Here is a 23,015-nt window from a genome sequence, read left to right on the forward strand (position 1 = left end):
GGATTGTAAAAGCAAAGTTGCCGTGTGCTGAAAACAAGTTGTTCTTTGACAGTCTTGAATACTGAGTGCAGTTCAGTTAATAAAACTGTCTTTCTGGTGCTCATTGCAAACAAGCCAGAAAGTGTTTTTCGTTGCTCTTCTTGTCTGAATAAACAAATATGCAGTTTGCTGGAAATAAGCTGTACTCTGACAGTCGTTCTTATGGAGTGCAGTTCAGTTAATAAAACTCTTTCTGCCTTTCATTGCAAGCAAGCCCGAAAGTGTTTTTATGCTTCATACTGGATTGTAAAAGCAAAGTTGCCGTGTGCTGAAAACAAGTTGTTCTTTGACAGTCTTGAATACTGAGTGCAGTTCAGTTAATAAAACTGTCTTTCTGGTGCTCATTGCAAACAAGCCAGAAAGTGTTTTTCTGTGTTCCAATTGTTACTATAAACAAATATGCAGTCTGCTGAAAGCAAGCTGTTCTTTGATAGTCTTTCTTATGGAGTGCAGTTCAGCTAATAAAACTCTTTCTGCCTTTCATTGCAAGCAAGCCCGAAAGTGTTTTTATGCTTTATAATGGATTGTAAAGGCAAAGTTGCAGTTTGCTGAAAACAAGTTGTTCTTTGACAGTCTTGAATTCTGACTGCAGTTCAGCCAATAAAAATGTATTTCTGTCATTCATTGCAAACAAGCCAGAAAGTATTTTTCGTTGCTCTTCTTGTCCGAATAAACAATTATGTAGTTTGCTGGAAATAAGCTGTACTCTGACAGTCGTCCTTATGGAGTGCAGTTCAGCTAATAAAACTCTTTCTGCCTTTCATTGCAAGCAAGCCCGAAAGTGTTTTTATGCTTCATACTGGATTGTAAAAGCAAAGTTGCCATGTGCTGAAAACAAGTTGTTCTTTGACAGTCTTGAATACTGAGTGCAGTTCAGTTAATAAAACTGTCTTTCTGGTGCTCATTGCAAACAAGCCAGAAAGTGTTTTTCGTTGCTCTTCTTGTCTGAATAAACAAATATGCAGTTTGCTGGAAATAAGCTGTACTCTGACAGTCGTTCTTATGGAGTGCAGTTCAGCTAATAAAACTCTTTCTGCCTTTCATTGCAAGCAAGCCCGAAAGTGTTTTTATGCTTCATACTGGATTGTAAAAGCAAAGTTGCCGTGTGCTGAAAACAAGTTGTTCTTTGACAGTCTTGAATACTGAATGCAGTTCAGTTAATAAAACTGTCTTTCTGGTGCTCATTGCAAACAAGCCAGAAAGTGTTTTTCGTTGCTCTTCTTGTCTGAATAAACAAATATGCAGTTTGCTGGAAATAAGCTGTACTCTGACAGTCGTCCTTATGGAGTGCAGTTCAGCTAATAAAACTCTTTCTGCCTTTCATTGCAAGCAAGCCCGAAAGTGTTTTTATGCTTCATACTGGATTGTAAAAGCAAAGTTGCCGTGTGCTGAAAACAAGTTGTTCTTTGACAGTCTTGAATACTGAGTGCAGTTCAGTTAATAAAACTGTCTTTCTGGTGCTCACTGCAAACAAGCTAGAAATTGTTTTTCTGTGTTCCAATTGTTAGTATAAACAAATATGCAGTCTGCTGAAAGCAAGCTGTTCTTTGATAGTCTTTCTTATGGAGTGCAGATCAGCTAATAAAACTCTTTCTGCCTTTCATTGCAAGCAAGCCCGAAAGTGTTTTTATGCTTCATAATGGATTGTAAAAGCAAAGTTGCCGTGTGCTGAAAACAAGTTGTTCTTTGACAGTCTTGAATACTGAGTGCAGTTCAGTTAACAAAAATGCCTTTCTGGTGCTCATTGCAAACAAGCCAGAAAGTGTTTTTCGTTGCTCTTCTTGTCTGAATAAACAAATATGCAGTTTGCTGGAAATAAGCTGTACTCTGACAGTCGTTCTTATGGAGTGCAGTTCAGCTAATAAAACTCTTTCTGCATTTCATTGCAAGCAAGCCCGAAAGTGTTTTAATGCTTCATAATGGATTGTAAAAGCAAAGTTGCTGTGTGCTGAAAACAAGTTGTTCTTTGACATTCTTGAATTCTGACTGCAGTTCAGCCAATAAAAATGTATTTCTGTCATTCATTGCAAACAAGCCAGAAAGTGTTTTTCGTTGCTCTTCTTGTCTGAATAAACAAATATGCAGTTTGCTGGAAATAAGCTGTACTCTGACAGTCGTCCTTATGGAGTGCAGTTCAGCTAATAAAACTCTTTCTGCCTTTCATTGCAAGCAAGCCCGAAAGTGTTTTTATGCTTCATACTGGATTGTAAAAGCAAAGTTGCCGTGTGCTGAAAACAAGTTGTTCTTTGACAGTCTTGAATACTGAGTGCAGTTCAGTTAATAAAACTGTCTTTCTGGTGCTCATTGCAAACAAGCTAGAAATTGTTTTTCTGTGTTCCAATTGTTAGTATAAACAAATATGCAGTCTGCTGAAAGCAAGCTGTTCTTTGATAGTCTTTCTTATGGAGTGCAGATCAGCTAATAAAACTCTTTCTGCCTTTCATTGCAAGCAAGCCCGAAAGTGTTTTTATGCTTCATAATGGATTGTAAAAGCAAAGTTGCCGTGTGCTGAAAACAAGTTGTTCTTTGACAGTCTTGAATACTGAGTGCAGTTCAGTTAACAAAAATGCCTTTCTGGTGCTCATTGCAAACAAGCCAGAAAGTGTTTTTCGTTGCTCTTCTTGTCTGAATAAACAAATATGCAGTTTGCTGGAAATAAGCTGTACTCTGACAGTCGTTCTTATGGAGTGCAGTTCAGCTAATAAAACTCTTTCTGCATTTCATTGCAAGCAAGCCCGAAAGTGTTTTAATGCTTCATAATGGATTGTAAAAGCAAAGTTGCTGTGTGCTGAAAACAAGTTGTTCTTTGACAGTCTTGAATTCTGACTGCAGTTCAGCCAATAAAAATGTATTTCTGTCATTCATTGCAAACAAGCCAGAAAGTGTTTTTCGTTGCTCTTCTTGTCTGAATAAACAAATATGCAGTTTGCTGGAAATAAGCTGTACTCTGACAGTCGTTCTTATGGAGTGCAGTTCAACTAATAAAACTCTTTCTGCCTTTCATTGCAAGCAAGCCCGAAAGTGTTTTTATGCTTCATACTGGATTGTAAAAGCAAAGTTGCCGTGTGCTGAAAACAAGTTGTTCTTTGACAGTCTTGAATACTGAGTGCAGTTCAGTTAATAAAACTGTCTTTCTGGTGCTCATTGCAAACAAGCCAGAAAGTGTTTTTCGTTGCTCTTCTTGTCTGAATAAACAAATATGCAGTTTGCTGGAAATAAGCTGTACTCTGACAGTCGTCCTTATGGAGTGCAGTTCAGCTAATAAAACTCTTTCTGCCTTTCATTGCAAGCAAGCCCGAAAGTGTTTTTATGCTTTATAATGGATTGTAAAGGCAAAGTTGCAGTTTGCTGAAAACAAGTTGTTCTTTGACAGTCTTGAATTCTGACTGCAGTTCAGCCAATAAAAATGTATTTCTGTCATTCATTGCAAACAAGCCAGAAAGTATTTTTCGTTGCTCTTCTTGTCTGAATAAACAAATATGCAGTTTGCTGGAAATAAGCTGTACTCTGACAGTCGTTCTTATGGAGTGCAGTTCAGCTAATAAAACTCTTTCTGCCTTTCATTGCAAGCAAGCCCGAAAGTGTTTTTATGCTTCATACTGGATTGTAAAAGCAAAGTTGCCGTGTGCTGAAAACAAGTTGTTCTTTGACAGTCTTGAATACTGAGTGCAGTTCAGTTAATAAAACTGTCTTTCTGGTGCTCATTGCAAACAAGCCAGAAAGTGTTTTTCGTTGCTCTTCTTGTCTGAATAAACAAATATGCAGTTTGCTGGAAATAAGCTGTACTCTGACAGTCGTTCTTATGGAGTGCAGTTCAGTTAATAAAACTCTTTCTGCCTTTCATTGCAAGCAAGCCCGAAAGTGTTTTTATGCTTCATACTGGATTGTAAAAGCAAAGTTGCCGTGTGCTGAAAACAAGTTGTTCTTTGACAGTCTTGAATACTGAGTGCAGTTCAGTTAATAAAACTGTCTTTCTGGTGCTCATTGCAAACAAGCTAGAAATTGTTTTTCTGTGTTCCAATTGTTAGTATAAACAAATATGCAGTCTGCTGAAAGCAAGCTGTTCTTTGATAGTCTTTCTTATGGAGTGCAGATCAGCTAATAAAACTCTTTCTGCCTTTCATTGCAAGCAAGCCCGAAAGTGTTTTTATGCTTCATAATGGATTGTAAAAGCAAAGTTGCCGTGTGCTGAAAACAAGTTGTTCTTTGACAGTCTTGAATACTGAGTGCAGTTCAGTTAACAAAAATGCCTTTCTGGTGCTCATTGCAAACAAGCCAGAAAGTGTTTTTCGTTGCTCTTCTTGTCTGAATAAACAAATATGCAGTTTGCTGGAAATAAGCTGTACTCTGACAGTCGTTCTTATGGAGTGCAGTTCAGCTAATAAAACTCTTTCTGCATTTCATTGCAAGCAAGCCCGAAAGTGTTTTAATGCTTCATAATGGATTGTAAAAGCAAAGTTGCTGTGTGCTGAAAACAAGTTGTTCTTTGACAGTCTTGAATTCTGACTGCAGTTCAGCCAATAAAAATGTATTTCTGTCATTCATTGCAAACAAGCCAGAAAGTGTTTTTCGTTGCTCTTCTTGTCTGAATAAACAAATATGCAGTTTGCTGGAAATAAGCTGTACTCTGACAGTCGTTCTTATGGAGTGCAGTTCAACTAATAAAACTCTTTCTGCCTTTCATTGCAAGCAAGCCCGAAAGTGTTTTTATGCTTCATACTGGATTGTAAAAGCAAAGTTGCCGTGTGCTGAAAACAAGTTGTTCTTTGACAGTCTTGAATACTGAGTGCAGTTCAGTTAATAAAACTGTCTTTCTGGTGCTCATTGCAAACAAGCCAGAAAGTGTTTTTCGTTGCTCTTCTTGTCTGAATAAACAAATATGCAGTTTGCTGGAAATAAGCTGTACTCTGACAGTCGTCCTTATGGAGTGCAGTTCAGCTAATAAAACTCTTTCTGCCTTTCATTGCAAGCAAGCCCGAAAGTGTTTTTATGCTTTATAATGGATTGTAAAGGCAAAGTTGCAGTTTGCTGAAAACAAGTTGTTCTTTGACAGTCTTGAATTCTGACTGCAGTTCAGCCAATAAAAATGTATTTCTGTCATTCATTGCAAACAAGCCAGAAAGTATTTTTCGTTGCTCTTCTTGTCTGAATAAACAAATATGCAGTTTGCTGGAAATAAGCTGTACTCTGACAGTCGTTCTTATGGAGTGCAGTTCAGCTAATAAAACTCTTTCTGCCTTTCATTGCAAGCAAGCCCGAAAGTGTTTTTATGCTTCATACTGGATTGTAAAAGCAAAGTTGCCGTGTGCTGAAAACAAGTTGTTCTTTGACAGTCTTGAATACTGAGTGCAGTTCAGTTAATAAAACTGTCTTTCTGGTGCTCATTGCAAACAAGCCAGAAAGTGTTTTTCGTTGCTCTTCTTGTCTGAATAAACAAATATGCAGTTTGCTGGAAATAAGCTGTACTCTGACAGTCGTTCTTATGGAGTGCAGTTCAGTTAATAAAACTCTTTCTGCCTTTCATTGCAAGCAAGCCCGAAAGTGTTTTTATGCTTCATACTGGATTGTAAAAGCAAAGTTGCCGTGTGCTGAAAACAAGTTGTTCTTTGACAGTCTTGAATACTGAGTGCAGTTCAGTTAATAAAACTGTCTTTCTGGTGCTCATTGCAAACAAGCCAGAAAGTGTTTTTCGTTGCTCTTCTTGTCTGAATAAACAAATATGCAGTTTGCTGGAAATAAGCTGTACTCTGACAGTCGTTCTTATGGAGTGCAGTTCAGCTAATAAAACTCTTTCTGCCTTTCATTGCAAGCAAGCCCGAAAGTGTTTTTATGCTTCATACTGGATTGTAAAAGCAAAGTTGCCGTGTGCTGAAAACAAGTTGTTCTTTGACAGTCTTGAATACTGAGTGCAGTTCAGTTAATAAAACTGTCTTTCTGGTGCTCATTGCAAACAAGCTAGAAATTGTTTTTCTGTGTTCCAATTGTTAGTATAAACAAATATGCAGTCTGCTGAAAGCAAGCTGTTCTTTGATAGTCTTTCTTATGGAGTGCAGTTCAGCTAATAAAACTCTTTCTGCATTTCATTGCAAGCAAGCCCGAAAGTGTTTTAATGCTTCATAATGGATTGTAAAAGCAAAGTTGCTGTGTGCTGAAAACAAGTTGTTCTTTGACAGTCTTGAATTCTGACTGCAGTTCAGCCAATAAAAATGTATTTCTGTCATTCATTGCAAACAAGCCAGAAAGTGTTTTTCGTTGCTCTTCTTGTCTGAATAAACAAATATGCAGTTTGCTGGAAATAAGCTGTACTCTGACAGTCGTTCTTATGGAGTGCAGTTCAGCTAATAAAACTCTTTCTGCCTTTCATTGCAAGCAAGCCCGAAAGTGATTTTATGCTTCATACTGGATTGTAAAAGCAAAGTTGCCGTGTGCTGAAAACAAGTTGTTCTTTGACAGTCTTGAATACTGAGTGCAGTTCAGTTAACAAAAATGCCTTTCTGGTGCTCATTGCAAACAAGTCAGAAAGTGTTTTTCGTTGCTCTTCTTGTCTGAATAAACAAATATGCAGTTTGCTGGAAATAAGCTGTACTCTGACAGTCGTTCTTATGGAGTGCAGTTCAGTTAATAAAACTCTTTCTGCCTTTCATTGCAAGCAAGCCCGAAAGTGTTTTTATGCTTCATACCGGATTGTAAAAGCAAAGTTGCCGTGTGCTGAAAACAAGTTGTTCTTTGACAGTCTTGAATACTGAGTGCAGTTCAGTTAATAAAACTGTCTTTCTGGTGCTCATTGCAAGCAAGCCAGAAAGTGTTTTTCGTTGCTCTTCTTGTCTGAATAAACAAATATGCAGTTTGCTGGAAATAAGCTGTACTCTGACAGTCGTTCTTATGGAGTGCAGTTCAGCTAATAAAACTCTTTCTGCCTTTCATTGCAAGCAAGCCCGAAAGTGTTTTTATGCTTCATACTGGATTGTAAAAGCAAAGTTGCCGTGTGCTGAAAACAAGTTGTTCTTTGACAGTCTTGAATACTGAGTGCAGTTCAGTTAATAAAACTGTCTTTCTGGTGCTCATTGCAAACAAGCTAGAAATTGTTTTTCTGTGTTCCAATTGTTAGTATAAACAAATATGCAGTCTGCTGAAAGCAAGCTGTTCTTTGATAGTCTTTCTTATGGAGTGCAGTTCAGCTAATAAAACTCTTTCTGCATTTCATTGCAAGCAAGCCCGAAAGTGTTTTTATGCTTTATAATGGATTGTAAAAGCAAAGTTGCTGTTTGCTGAAAACAAGTTGTTCTTTGACAGTCTTGAATTCTGACTGCAGTTCAGCCAATAAAAATGTATTTCTGTCATTCATTGCAAACAAGCCCGAAAGTGTTTTTATCCTTCATACTGGATTGTAAAAGCAAAGTTGCCGTGTGCTGAAAACAAGTTGTTCTTTGACAGTCTTGAATACTGAGTGCAGTTCAGTTAATAAAACTGTCTTTCTGGTGCTCATTGCAAACAAGCCAGAAAGTGTTTTTCGTTGCTCTTCTTGTCTGAATAAACAAATATGCAGTTTGCTGGAAATAAGCTGTACTCTGACAGTCGTTCTTATGGAGTGCAGTTCAGCTAATAAAACTCTTTCTGCCTTTCATTGCAAGCAAGCCCGAAAGTGTTTTTATGCTTCATACTGGATTGTAAAAGCAGAGTTGCCGTGTGCTGAAAATAAGTTGTTCTTTGACAGTCTTGAATACTGAGTGCAGTTCAGTTAATAAAACTGTCTTTCTGGTGCTCATTGCAAACATGCTAGAAATTGTTTTTCTGTGTTCCAATTGTTAGTATAAACAAATATGCAGTCTGCTGAAAGCAAGCTGTTCTTTGATAGTCTTTCTTATGGAGTGCAGATCAGCTAATAAAACTCTTTCTGCCTTTCATTGCAAGCAAGCCCGAAAGTGTTTTTATGCTTCATAATGGATTGTAAAAGCAAAGTTGCCGTGTGCTGAAAACAAGTTGTTCTTTGACAGTCTTGAATACTGAGTGCAGTTCAGTTAACAAAAATGCCTTTCTGGAGCTCATTGCAAACAAGCCAGAAAGTGTTTTTCTGTGTTCCAATTGTTAGTATAAACAAATATGCAGTCTGCTGAAAGCAAGCTGTTCTTTGATAGTCTTTCTTATGGAGTGCAGTTCAGCTAATAAAACTCTTTCTGCCTTTCATTGCAAGCAAGCCCGAAAGTGTTTTTATGCTTCATACTGGATTGTAAAAGCAAAGTTGCCGTGTGCTGAAAACAAGTTGTTCTTTGACAGTCTTGAATACTGAGTGCAGTTCAGTTAATAAAACTGTCTTTCTGGTGCTCATTGCAAACAAGCCAGAAAGTGTTTTTCGTTGCTCTTCTTGTCTGAATAAACAAATATGCAGTTTGCTGGAAATAAGCTGTACTCTGACAGTCGTTCTTATGGAGTGCAGTTCAGCTAATAAAACTCTTTCTGCCTTTCATTGCAAGCAAGCCCGAAAGTGTTTTTATGCTTCATACTGGATTGTAAAAGCAAAGTTGCCGTGTGCTGAAAACAAGTTGTTCTTTGACAGTCTTGAATACTGAGTGCAGTTCAGTTAACAAAAATGCCTTTCTGGTGCTCATTGCAAACAAGCCAGAAAATGTTTTTCGTTGCTCTTCTTGTCTGAATAAACAAATATGCAGTTTGCTGGAAATAAGCTGTACTCTGACAGTCGTTCTTATGGAGTGCAGTTCAGTTAATAAAACTCTTTCTGCCTTTCATTGCAAGCAAGCCCGAAAGTGTTTTTATGCTTCATACTGGATTGTAAAAGCAAAGTTGCCGTGTGCTGAAAACAAGTTGTTCTTTGACAGTCTTGAATACTGAGTGCAGTTCAGTTAACAAAAATGCCTTTCTGGTGCTCATTGCAAACAAGCCAGAAAGTGTTTTTCGTTGCTCTTCTTGCCTGAATAAACAAATATGCAGTTTGCTGGAAATAAGCTGTACTCTGACAGTCGTTCTTATGGAGTGCAGTTCAGCTAATAAAACTCTTTCTGCCTTTCATTGCAAGCAAGCCCGAAAGTGTTTTTATGCTTCATACTGGATTGTAAAAGCAGAGTTGCCGTGTGCTGAAAATAAGTTGTTCTTTGACAGTCTTGAATACTGAGTGCAGTTCAGTTAATAAAACTGTCTTTCTGGTGCTCATTGCAAACAAGCTAGAAATTGTTTTTCTGTGTTCCAATTGTTAGTATAAACAAATATGCAGTCTGCTGAAAGCAAGCTGTTCTTTGATAGTCTTTCTTATGGAGTGCAGATCAGCTAATAAAACTCTTTCTGCCTTTCATTGCAAGCAAGCCCGAAAGTGTTTTTATGCTTCATAATGGATTGTAAAAGCAAAGTTGCCGTGTGCTGAAAACAAGTTGTTCTTTGACAGTCTTGAATACTGAGTGCAGTTCAGTGAACAAAAATGCCTTTCTGGTGCTCATTGCAAACAAGCCAGAAAGTGTTTTTCTGTGTTCCAATTGTTAGTATAAACAAATATGCAGTCTGCTGAAAGGAAGCTGTTCTTTGATAGTCTTTCTTATGGAGTGCAGTTCAGCTAATAAAACTCTTTCTGCCTTTCATTGCAAGCAAGCCCGAAAGTGTTTTTATGCTTTATAATGGATTGTAAAGGCAAAGTTGCAGTTTGCTGAAAACAAGTTGTTCTTTGACAGTCTTGAATTCTGACTGCAGTTCAGCCAATAAAAATGTATTTCTGTCATTCATTGCAAACAAGCCAGAAAGTATTTTGCGTTGCTCTTCTTGTCCGAATAAACAATTATGCAGTTTGCTGGAAATAAGCTGTACTCTGACAGTCGTCCTTATGGAGTGCTGTTCAGCTAATAAAACTCTTTCTGCCTTTCATTGCAAGCAAGCCCGAAAGTGTTTTTATGCTTCATACTGGATTGTAAAAGCAAAGTTGCCGTGTGCTGAAAACAAGTTGTTCTTTGACAGTCTTGAATACTGAGTGCAGTTCAGTTAATAAAACTGTCTTTCTGGTGCTCATTGCAAACAAGCCAGAAAGTGTTTTTCGTTGCTCTTCTTGTCTGAATAAACAAATATGCTGTTTGCTGGAAATAAGCTGTACTCTGACAGTCGTTCTTATGGAGTGCAGTTCAGCTAATAAAACTCTTTCTGCCTTTCATTGCAAGCAAGCCCGAAAGTGTTTTTATGCTTCATACTGGATTGTAAAAGCAAAGTTGCCGTGTGCTGAAAACAAGTTGTTCTTTGACAGTCTTGAATACTGAGTGCAGTTCAGTTAATAAAACTGTCTTTCTGGTGCTCATTGCAAACAAGCTAGAAATTGTTTTTCTGTGTTCCAATTGTTAGTATAAACAAATATGCAGTCTGCTGAAAGCAAGCTGTTCTTTGATAGTCTTTCTTATGGAGTGCAGTTCAGCTAATAAAACTCTTTCTGCATTTCATTGCAAGCAAGCCCGAAAGTGTTTTAATGCTTCATAATGGATTGTAAAAGCAAAGTTGCTGTGTGCTGAAAACAAGTTGTTCTTTGACAGTCTTGAATTCTGACTGCAGTTCAGCCAATAAAAATGTATTTCTGTCATTCATTGCAAACAAGCCAGAAAGTGTTTTTCGTTGCTCTTCTTGTCTGAATAAACAAATATGCAGTTTGCTGGAAATAAGCTGTACTCTGACAGTCGTTCTTATGGAGTGCAGTTCAGCTAATAAAACTCTTTCTGCCTTTCATTGCAAGCAAGCCCGAAAGTGTTTTTATGCTTCATACTGGATTGTAAAAGCAAAGTTGCCGTGTGCTGAAAACAAGTTGTTCTTTGACAGTCTTGAATACTGAGTGCAGTTCAGTTAACAAAACTGTCTTTCTGGTGCTCATTGCAAACAAGCCAGAAAGTGTTTTTCGTTGCTCTTCTTGTCTGAATAAACAATTATGCAGTTTGCTGGAAATAAGCTGTACTCTGACAGTCGTCCTTATGGAGTGCAGTTCAGCTAATAAAACTCTTTCTGCCTTTCATTGCAAGCAAGCCCGAAAGTGTTTTTATGCTTCATACTGGATTGTAAAAGCAAAGTTGCCGTGTGCTGAAAACAAGTTGTTCTTTGACAGTCTTGAATACTGAGTGCAGTTCAGTTAATAAAACTGTCTTTCTGGTGCTCATTGCAAACAAGCTAGAAATTGTTTTTCTGTGTTCCAATTGTTAGTATAAACAAATATGCAGTCTGCTGAAAGCAAGCTGTTCTTTGATAGTCTTTCTTATGGAGTGCAGATCAGCTAATAAAACTCTTTCTGCCTTTCATTGCAAGCAAGCCCGAAAGTGTTTTTATGCTTCATAATGGATTGTAAAAGCAAAGTTGCCGTGTGCTGAAAACAAGTTGTTCTTTGACAGTCTTGAATACTGAGTGCAGTTCAGTGAACAAAAATGCCTTTCTGGTGCTCATTGCAAACAAGCCAGAAAGTGTTTTTCTGTGTTCCAATTGTTAGTATAAACAAATATGCAGTCTGCTGAAAGCAAGCTGTTCTTTGATAGTCTTTCTTATGGAGTGCAGTTCAGCTAATAAAACTCTTTCTGCCTTTCATTGCAAGCAAGCCCGAAAGTGTTTTTATGCTTTATAATGGATTGTAAAGGCAAAGTTGCAGTTTGCTGAAAACAAGTTGTTCTTTGACAGTCTTGAATTCTGACTGCAGTTCAGCCAATAAAAATGTATTTCTGTCATTCATTGCAAACAAGCCAGAAAGTATTTTTCGTTGCTCTTCTTGTCCGAATAAACAATTATGCAGTTTGCTGGAAATAAGCTGTACTCTGACAGTCGTCCTTATGGAGTGCAGTTCAGCTAATAAAACTCTTTCTGCCTTTCATTGCAGTGTTTTTATGCTTCATACTGGATTGTAAAAGCAAAGTTGCCGTGTGCTGAAAACAAGTTGTTCTTTGACAGTCTTGAATACTGAGTGCAGTTCAGTTAATAAAACTGTCTTTCTGGTGCTCATTGCAAACAAGCCAGAAAGTGTTTTTCGTTGCTCTTCTTGTCTGAATAAACAAATATGCTGTTTGCTGGAAATAAGCTGTACTCTGACAGTCGTTCTTATGGAGTGCAGTTCAGCTAATAAAACTCTTTCTGCCTTTCATTGCAAGCAAGCCCGAAAGTGTTTTTATGCTTCATACTGGATTGTAAAAGCAAAGTTGCCGTGTGCTGAAAACAAGTTGTTCTTTGACAGTCTTGAATACTGAGTGCAGTTCAGTTAATAAAACTGTCTTTCTGGTGCTCATTGCAAACAAGCTAGAAATTGTTTTTCTGTGTTCCAATTGTTAGTATAAACAAATATGCAGTCTGCTGAAAGCAAGCTGTTCTTTGATAGTCTTTCTTATGGAGTGCAGTTCAGCTAATAAAACTCTTTCTGCATTTCATTGCAAGCAAGCCCGAAAGTGTTTTTATGCTTTATAATGGATTGTAAAAGCAAAGTTGCAGTTTGCTGAAAACAAGTTGTTCTTTGACAGTCTTGAATTCTGACTGCAGTTCAGCCAATAAAAATGTATTTCTGTCATTCATTGCAAACAAGCCAGAAAGTGTTTTTCGTTGCTCTTCTTGTCTGAATAAACAAATATGCAGTTTGCTGGAAATAAGATGTACTCTGACAGTCGTTCTTATGGAGTGCAGTTCAACTAATAAAACTCTTTCTGCCTTTCATTGCAAGCAAGCCCGAAAGTGTTTTTATGCTTCATACTGGATTGTAAAAGCAAAGTTGCCGTGTGCTGAAAACAAGTTGTTCTTTGACAGTCTTGAATACTGAGTGCAGTTCAGTTAATAAAACTGTCTTTCTGGTGCTCATTGCAAACAAGCCAGAAAGTGTTTTTCGTTGCTCTTCTTGTCTGAATAAACAAATATGCAGTTTGCTGGAAATAAGCTGTACTCTGACAGTCGTTCTTATGGAGTGCAGTTCAGTTAATAAAACTCTTTCTGCCTTTCATTGCAAGCAAGCCCGAAAGTGTTTTTATGCTTCATACTGGATTGTAAAAGCAAAGTTGCCGTGTGCTGAAAACAAGTTGTTCTTTGACAGTCTTGAATACTGAGTGCAGTTCAGTTAATAAAACTGTCTTTCTGGTGCTCATTGCAAACAAGCCAGAAAGTGTTTTTCTGTGTTCCAATTGTTAGTATAAACAAATATGCAGTCTGCTGAAAGCAAGCTGTTCTTTGATAGTCTTTCTTATGGAGTGCAGTTCAGCTAATAAAACTCTTTCTGCCTTTCATTGCAAGCAAGCCTGAAAGTGTTTTTATGCTTTATAATGGATTGTAAAGGCAAAGTTGCAGTTTGCTGAAAACAAGTTGTTCTTTGACAGTCTTGAATTCTGACTGCAGATCAGCCAATAAAAATGTATTTCTGTCATTCATTGCAAACAAGCCAGAAAGTATTTTTCGTTGCTCTTCTTGTCCGAATAAACAATTATGCAGTTTGCTGGAAATAAGCTGTACTCTGACAGTCGTCCTTATGGAGTGCAGTTCAGCTAATAAAACTCTTTCTGCCTTTCATTGCAAGCAAGCCCGAAAGTGTTTTTATGCTTCATACTGGATTGTAAAAGCAAAGTTGCCGTGTGCTGAAAACAAGTTGTTCTTTGACAGTCTTGAATACTGAGTGCAGTTCAGTTAATAAAACTGTCTTTCTGGTGCTCATTGCAAACAAGCCAGAAAGTGTTTTTCGTTGCTCTTCTTGTCTGAATAAACAAATATGCAGTTTGCTGGAAATAAGCTGTACTCTGACAGTCGTTCTTATGGAGTGCAGTTCAGCTAATAAAACTCTTTCTGCCTTTCATTGCAAGCAAGCCCGAAAGTGTTTTTATGCTTCATACTGGATTGTAAAAGCAAAGTTGCCGTGTGCTGAAAACAAGTTGTTCTTTGACAGTCTTGAATACTGAATGCAGTTCAGTTAATAAAACTGTCTTTCTGGTGCTCATTGCAAACAAGCCAGAAAGTGTTTTTCGTTGCTCTTCTTGTCTGAATAAACAAATATGCAGTTTGCTGGAAATAAGCTGTACTCTGACAGTCGTCCTTATGGAGTGCAGTTCAGCTAATAAAACTCTTTCTGCCTTTCATTGCAAGCAAGCCCGAAAGTGTTTTTATGCTTCATACTGGATTGTAAAAGCAAAGTTGCCGTGTGCTGAAAACAAGTTGTTCTTTGACAGTCTTGAATACTGAGTGCAGTTCAGTTAATAAAACTGTCTTTCTGGTGCTCATTGCAAACAAGCTAGAAATTGTTTTTCTGTGTTCCAATTGTTAGTATAAACAAATATGCAGTCTGCTGAAAGCAAGCTGTTCTTTGATAGTCTTTCTTATGGAGTGCAGATCAGCTAATAAAACTCTTTCTGCCTTTCATTGCAAGCAAGCCCGAAAGTGTTTTTATGCTTCATAATGGATTGTAAAAGCAAAGTTGCCGTGTGCTGAAAACAAGTTGTTCTTTGACAGTCTTGAATACTGAGTGCAGTTCAGTTAACAAAAATGCCTTTCTGGTGCTCATTGCAAACAAGCCAGAAAGTGTTTTTCGTTGCTCTTCTTGTCTGAATAAACAAATATGCAGTTTGCTGGAAATAAGCTGTACTCTGACAGTCGTTCTTATGGAGTGCAGTTCAGCTAATAAAACTCTTTCTGCATTTCATTGCAAGCAAGCCCGAAAGTGTTTTAATGCTTCATAATGGATTGTAAAAGCAAAGTTGCTGTGTGCTGAAAACAAGTTGTTCTTTGACAGTCTTGAATTCTGACTGCAGTTCAGCCAATAAAAATGTATTTCTGTCATTCATTGCAAACAAGCCAGAAAGTGTTTTTCGTTGCTCTTCTTGTCTGAATAAACAAATATGCAGTTTGCTGGAAATAAGCTGTACTCTGACAGTCGTCCTTATGGAGTGCAGTTCAGCTAATAAAACTCTTTCTGCCTTTCATTGCAAGCAAGCCCGAAAGTGTTTTTATGCTTCATACTGGATTGTAAAAGCAAAGTTGCCGTGTGCTGAAAACAAGTTGTTCTTTGACAGTCTTGAATACTGAGTGCAGTTCAGTTAATAAAACTGTCTTTCTGGTGCTCATTGCAAACAAGCTAGAAATTGTTTTTCTGTGTTCCAATTGTTAGTATAAACAAATATGCAGTCTGCTGAAAGCAAGCTGTTCTTTGATAGTCTTTCTTATGGAGTGCAGATCAGCTAATAAAACTCTTTCTGCCTTTCATTGCAAGCAAGCCCGAAAGTGTTTTTATGCTTCATAATGGATTGTAAAAGCAAAGTTGCCGTGTGCTGAAAACAAGTTGTTCTTTGACAGTCTTGAATACTGAGTGCAGTTCAGTTAACAAAAATGCCTTTCTGGTGCTCATTGCAAACAAGCCAGAAAGTGTTTTTCGTTGCTCTTCTTGTCTGAATAAACAAATATGCAGTTTGCTGGAAATAAGCTGTACTCTGACAGTCGTTCTTATGGAGTGCAGTTCAGCTAATAAAACTCTTTCTGCATTTCATTGCAAGCAAGCCCGAAAGTGTTTTAATGCTTCATAATGGATTGTAAAAGCAAAGTTGCTGTGTGCTGAAAACAAGTTGTTCTTTGACAGTCTTGAATTCTGACTGCAGTTCAGCCAATAAAAATGTATTTCTGTCATTCATTGCAAACAAGCCAGAAAGTGTTTTTCGTTGCTCTTCTTGTCTGAATAAACAAATATGCAGTTTGCTGGAAATAAGCTGTACTCTGACAGTCGTCCTTATGGAGTGCAGTTCAGCTAATAAAACTCTTTCTGCCTTTCATTGCAAGCAAGCCCGAAAGTGTTTTTATGCTTCATACTGGATTGTAAAAGCAAAGTTGCCGTGTGCTGAAAACAAGTTGTTCTTTGACAGTCTTGAATACTGAGTGCAGTTCAGTTAATAAAACTGTCTTTCTGGTGCTCATTGCAAACAAGCTAGAAATTGTTTTTCTGTGTTCCAATTGTTAGTATAAACAAATATGCAGTCTGCTGAAAGCAAGCTGTTCTTTGATAGTCTTTCTTATGGAGTGCAGATCAGCTAATAAAACTCTTTCTGCCTTTCATTGCAAGCAAGCCCGAAAGTGTTTTTATGCTTCATAATGGATTGTAAAAGCAAAGTTGCCGTGTGCTGAAAACAAGTTGTTCTTTGACAGTCTTGAATACTGAGTGCAGTTCAGTTAACAAAAATGCCTTTCTGGTGCTCATTGCAAACAAGCCAGAAAGTGTTTTTCGTTGCTCTTCTTGTCTGAATAAACAAATATGCAGTTTGCTGGAAATAAGCTGTACTCTGACAGTCGTTCTTATGGAGTGCAGTTCAGCTAATAAAACTCTTTCTGCATTTCATTGCAAGCAAGCCCGAAAGTGTTTTAATGCTTCATAATGGATTGTAAAAGCAAAGTTGCTGTGTGCTGAAAACAAGTTGTTCTTTGACAGTCTTGAATTCTGACTGCAGTTCAGCCAATAAAAATGTATTTCTGTCATTCATTGCAAACAAGCCAGAAAGTGTTTTTCGTTGCTCTTCTTGTCTGAATAAACAAATATGCAGTTTGCTGGAAATAAGCTGTACTCTGACAGTCGTTCTTATGGAGTGCAGTTCAACTAATAAAACTCTTTCTGCCTTTCATTGCAAGCAAGCCCGAAAGTGTTTTTATGCTTCATACTGGATTGTAAAAGCAAAGTTGCCGTGTGCTGAAAACAAGTTGTTCTTTGACAGTCTTGAATACTGAGTGCAGTTCAGTTAATAAAACTGTCTTTCTGGTGCTCATTGCAAACAAGCCAGAAAGTGTTTTTCGTTGCTCTTCTTGTCTGAATAAACAAATATGCAGTTTGCTGGAAATAAGCTGTACTCTGACAGTCGTTCTTATGGAGTGCAGTTCAGCTAATAAAACTCTTTCTGCCTTTCATTGCAAGCAAGCCCGAAAGTGTTTTTATGCTTCATACTGGATTGTAAAAGCAAAGTTGCCGTGTGCTGAAAACAAGTTGTTCTTTGACAGTCTTGAATACTGAATGCAGTTCAGTTAATAAAACTGTCTTTCTGGTGCTCATTGCAAACAAGCCAGAAAGTGTTTTTCGTTGCTCTTCTTGTCTGAATAAACAAATATGCAGTTTGCTGGAAATAAGCTGTACTCTGACAGTCGTCCTTATGGAGTGCAGTTCAGCTAATAAAACTCTTTCTGCCTTTCATTGCAAGCAAGCCCGAAAGTGTTTTTATGCTTCATACTGGATTGTAAAAGCAAAGTTGCCGTGTGCTGAAAACAAGTTGTTCTTTGACAGTCTTGAATACTGAGTGCAGTTCAGTTAATAAAACTGTCTTTCTGGTGCTCATTGCAAACAAGCTAGAAATTGTTTTTCTGTGTTCCAATTGTTAGTATAAACAAATATGCAGTCTGCTGAAAGCAAGCTGTTCTTTGATAGTCTTTCTTATGGAGTGCAGATCAGCTAATAAAACTCTTTCTGCCTTTCATTGCAAGCAAGCCCGAAAGTGTTTTTATGCTTCATAATGGATTGTAAAAGCAAAGTTGCCGTGTGCTGAAAACAAGTTGTTCTTTGACAGTCTTGAATACTGAGTGCAGTTCAGTTAACAAAAATGCCTTTCTGGTGCTCATTGCAAACAAGCCAGAAAGTGTTTTTCGTTGCTCTTCTTGTCTGAATAAACAAATATGCAGTTTGCTGGAAATAAGCTGTACTCTGACAGTCGTTCTTATGGAGTGCAGTTCAGCTAATAAAACTCTTTCTGCATTTCATTGCAAGCAAGCCCGAAAGTGTTTTAATGCTTCATAATGGATTGTAAAAGCAAAGTTGCTGTGTGCTGAAAACAAGTTGTTCTTTGACAGTCTTGAATTCTGACTGCAGTTCAGCCAATAAAAATGTATTTCTGTCATTCATTGCAAACAAGCCAGAAAGTGTTTTTCGTTGCTCTTCTTGTCTGAATAAACAAATATGCAGTTTGCTGGAAATAAGCTGTACTCTGACAGTCGTCCTTATGGAGTGCAGTTCAGCTAATAAAACTCTTTCTGCCTTTCATTGCAAGCAAGCCCGAAAGTGTTTTTATGCTTCATACTGGATTGTAAAAGCAAAGTTGCCGTGTGCTGAAAACAAGTTGTTCTTTGACAGTCTTGAATACTGAGTGCAGTTCAGTTAATAAAACTGTCTTTCTGGTGCTCATTGCAAACAAGCTAGAAATTGTTTTTCTGTGTTCCAATTGTTAGTATAAACAAATATGCAGTCTGCTGAAAGCAAGCTGTTCTTTGATAGTCTTTCTTATGGAGTGCAGTTCAGCTAATAAAACTCTTTCTGCCTTTCATTGCAAGCAAGCCCGAAAGTGTTTTTATGCTTCATAATGGATTGTAAAAGCAAAGTTGCCGTGTGCTGAAAACAAGTTGTTCTTTGACAGTCTTGAATACTGAGTGCAGTTCAGTTAACAAATATGCCTTTCTGGTGCTCATTGCAAACAAGCCAGAAAGTGTTTTTCGTTGCTCTTCTTGTCTGAATAAACAAATATGCAGTTTGCTGGAAATAAGCTGTACTCTGACAGTCGTTCTTATGGAGTGCAGTTCAGCTAATAAAACTCTTTCTGCATTTCATTGCAAGCAAGCCCGAAAGTGTTTTAATGCTTCATAATGGATTGTAAAAGCAAAGTTGCTGTGTGCTGAAAACAAGTTGTTCTTTGACAGTCTTGAATTCTGACTGCAGTTCAGCCAATAAAAATGTATTTCTGTCATTCATTGCAAACAAGCCAGAAAGTGTTTTTCGTTGCTCTTCTTGTCTGAATAAACAAATATGCAGTTTGCTGGAAATAAGCTGTACTCTGACAGTCGTTCTTATGGAGTGCAGTTCAACTAATAAAACTCTTTCTGCCTTTCATTGCAAGCAAGCCCGAAAGTGTTTTTATGCTTCATACTGGATTGTAAAAGCAAAGTTGCCGTGTGCTGAAAACAAGTTGTTCTTTGACAGTCTTGAATACTGAGTGCAGTTCAGTTAATAAAACTGTCTTTCTGGTGCTCATTGCAAACAAGCCAGAAAGTGTTTTTCGTTGCTCTTCTTGTCTGAATAAACAAATATGCAGTTTGCTGGAAATAAGCTGTACTCTGACAGTCGTCCTTATGGAGTGCAGTTCAGCTAATAAAACTCTTTCTGCCTTTCATTGCAAGCAAGCCCGAAAGTGTTTTTATGCTTCATACTGGATTGTAAAAGCAAAGTTGCCGTGTGCTGAAAACAAGTTGTTCTTTGACAGTCTTGAATACTGAGTGCAGTTCAGTTAATAAAACTGTCTTTCTGGTGCTCATTGCAAACAAGCTAGAAATTGTTTTTCTGTGTTCCAATTGTTAGTATAAACAAATATGCAGTCTGCTGAAAGCAAGCTGTTCTTTGATAGTCTTTCTTATGGAGTGCAGATCAGCTAATAAAACTCTTTCTGCCTTTCATTGCAAGCAAGCCCGAAAGTGTTTTTATGCTTCATAATGGATTGTAAAAGCAAAGTTGCCGTGTGCTGAAAACAAGTTGTTCTTTGACAGTCTTGAATACTGAGTGCAGTTCAGTTAACAAAAATGCCTTTCTGGTGCTCATTGCAAACAAGCCAGAAAGTGTTTTTCGTTGCTCTTCTTGTCTGAATAAACAAATATGCAGTTTGCTGGAAATAAGCTGTACTCTGACAGTCGTTCTTATGGAGTGCAGTTCAGCTAATAAAACTCTTTCTGCCTTTCATTGCAAGCAAGCCCGAAAGTGTTTTTATGCTTCATACTGGATTGTAAAAGCAAAGTTGCCGTGTGCTGAAAACAAGTTGTTCTTTGACAGTCTTGAATACTGAGTGCAGTTCAGTTAATAAAACTGTCTTTCTGGTGCTCATTGCAAACAAGCCAGAAAGTGTTTTTCGTTGCTCTTCTTGTCTGAATAAACAAATATGCAGTTTGCTGGAAATAAGCTGTACTCTGACAGTCTTTCTTATGGAGTGCAGTTCAGCTAATAAAACTCTTTCTGCCTTTCATTGCAAGCAAGCCCGAAAGTGTTTTTATGCTTCATACTGGATTGTAAAAGCAAAGTTGCCGTGTGCTGAAAACAAGTTGTTCTTTGACAGTCTTGAATACTGAGTGCAGTTCAGTTAATAAAACTGTCTTTCTGGTGCTCATTGCAAACAAGCTAGAAATTGTTTTTCTGTGTTCCAATTGTTAGTATAAACAAATATGCAGTCTGCTGAAAGCAAGCTGTTCTTTGATAGTCTTTCTTATGGAGTGCAGTTCAGCTAATAAAACTCTTTCTGCATTTCATTGCAAGCAAGCCCGAAAGTGTTTTAATGCTTCATAATGGATTGTAAAAGCAAAGTTGCTGTGTGCTGAAAACAAGGTGTTCTTTGACAGTCTTGAATTCTGACTGCAGTTCAGCCAATAAAAATGTATTTCTGTCATTCATTGCAAACAAGCCAGAAAGTGTTTTTCGTTGCTCTTCTTGTCTGAATAAACAAATATGCAGTTTGCTGGAAATAAGCTGTACTCTGACAGTCGTTCTTATGGAGTGCAGTTCAGCTAATAAAACTCTTTCTGCCTTTCATTGCAAGCAAGCCCGAAAGTGTTTTTATGCTTCATACTGGATTGTAAAAGCAAAGTTGCCGTGTGCTGAAAACAAGTTGTTCTTTGACAGTCTTGAATACTGAGTGCAGTTCAGTTAACAAAAATGCCTTTCTGGTGCTCATTGCAAACAAGCCAGAAAATGTTTTTCGTTGCTCTTCTTGTCTGAATAAACAAATATGCAGTTTGCTGGAAATAAGCTGTACTCTGACAGTCGTTCTTATGGAGTGCAGTTCAGTTAATAAAACTATTTCTGCCTTTCATTGCAAGCAAGCCCGAAAGTGTTTTTATGCTTCATACTGGATTGTAAAAGCAAAGTTGCCGTGTGCTGAAAACAAGTTGTTCTTTGACAGTCTTGAATACTGAGTGCAGTTCAGTTAATAAAACTGTCTTTCTGGTGCTCATTGCAAACAAGCCAGAAAGTGTTTTTCGTTGCTCTTCTTGTCTGAATAAACAATTATGCAGTTTGCTGGAAATAAGCTATACTCTGACAGTCGTCCTTATGGAGTGCAGTTCAGCTAATAAAACTCTTTCTGCCTTTCATTGCAAGCAAGCCCGAAAGTGTTTTTATGCTTCATACTGGATTGTAAAAGCAAAGTTGCCGTGTGCTGAAAACAAGTTGTTCTTTGACAGTCTTGAATACTGAGTGCAGTTCAGTTAATAAAACTGTCTTTCTGGTGCTCATTGCAAACAAGCTAGAAATTGTTTTTCTGTGTTCCAATTGTTAGTATAAACAAATATGCAGTCTGCTGAAAGCAAGCTGTTCTTTGATAGTCTTTCTTATGGAGTGCAGTTAAGCTAATAAAACTCTTTCTGCATTTCATTGCAAGCAAGCCCGAAAGTGTTTTTATGCTTTATAATGGATTGTAAAAGCAAAGTTGCAGTTTGCTGAAAACAAGTTGTTCTTTGACAGTCTTGAATTCTGACTGCAGTTCAGCCAATAAAAATGTATTTCTGTCATTCATTGCAAACAAGCCAGAAAGTGTTTTTCGTTGCTCTTCTTGTCTGAATAAACAAATATGCAGTTTGCTGGAAATAAGCTGTACTCTGACAGTCGTTCTTATGGAGTGCAGTTCAACTAATAAAACTCTTTCTGCCTTTCATTGCAAGCAAGCCCGAAAGTGTTTTTATGCTTCATACTGGATTGTAAAAGCAAAGTTGCCGTGTGCTGAAAACAAGTTGTTCTTTGACAGTCTTGAATACTGAGTGCAGTTCAGTTAATAAAACTGTCTTTCTGGTGCTCATTGCAAACAAGCCAGAAAGTGTTTTTCGTTGCTCTTCTTGTCTGAATAAACAAATATGCAGTTTGCTGGAAATAAGCTGTACTCTGACAGTCGTCCTTATGGAGTGCAGTTCAGCTAATAAAACTCTTTCTGCCTTTCATTGCAAGCAAGCCCGAAAGTGTTTTTATGCTTCATACTGGATTGTAAAAGCAAAGTTGCCGTGTGCTGAAAACAAGTTGTTCTTTGACAGTCTTGAATACTGAGTGCAGTTCAGTTAATAATATGTCTTTCTGGTGCTCATTGCAAACAAGCTAGAAATTGTTTTTCTGTGTTCCAATTGTTAGTATAAACAAATATGCAGTCTGCTGAAAGCAAGCTGTTCTTTGATAGTCTTTCTTATGGAGTGCAGATCAGCTAATAAAACTCTTTCTGCCTTTCATTGCAAGCAAGCCCGAAAGTGTTTTTATGCTTCATAATGGATTGTAAAAGCAAAGTTGCCGTGTGCTGAAAACAAGTTGTTCTTTGACAGTCTTGAATACTGAGTGCAGTTCAGTTAACAAAAATGCCTTTCTGGTGCTCATTGCAAACAAGCCAGAAAGTGTTTTTCGTTGCTCTTCTTGTCTGAATAAACAAATATGCAGTTTGCTGGAAATAAGCTGTACTCTGACAGTCGTTCTTATGGAGTGCAGTTCAGCTAATAAAACTCTTTCTGCCTTTCATTGCAAGCAAGCCCGAAAGTGTTTTTATGCTTCATACTGGATTGTAAAAGCAAAGTTGCCGTGTGCTGAAAACAAGTTGTTCTTTGACAGTCTTGAATACTGAGTGCAGTTCAGTTAATAAAACTGTCTTTCTGGTGCTCATTGCAAACAAGCCAGAAAGTGTTTTTCGTTGCTCTTCTTGTCTGAATAAACAAATATGCAGTTTGCTGGAAATAAGCTGTACTCTGACAGTCTTTCTTATGGAGTGCAGTTCAGCTAATAAAACTCTTTCTGCCTTTCATTGCAAGCAAGCCCGAAAGTGTTTTTATGCTTCATACTGGATTGTAAAAGCAAAGTTGCCGTGTGCTGAAAACAAGTTGTTCTTTGACAGTCTTGAATACTGAGTGCAGTTCAGTTAATAAAACTGTCTTTCTGGTGCTCATTGCAAACAAGCTAGAAATAGTTTTTCTGTGTTCCAATTGTTAGTATAAACAAATATGCAGTCTGCTGAAAGCAAGCTGTTCTTTGATAGTCTTTCTTATGGAGT

The sequence above is a fragment of the Hoplias malabaricus genome, chromosome 11, assembly GCF_029633855.1.
Source record: "Hoplias malabaricus isolate fHopMal1 chromosome 11, fHopMal1.hap1, whole genome shotgun sequence".
Classification (NCBI taxonomy): Eukaryota; Metazoa; Chordata; class Actinopteri; order Characiformes; family Erythrinidae; genus Hoplias; species Hoplias malabaricus.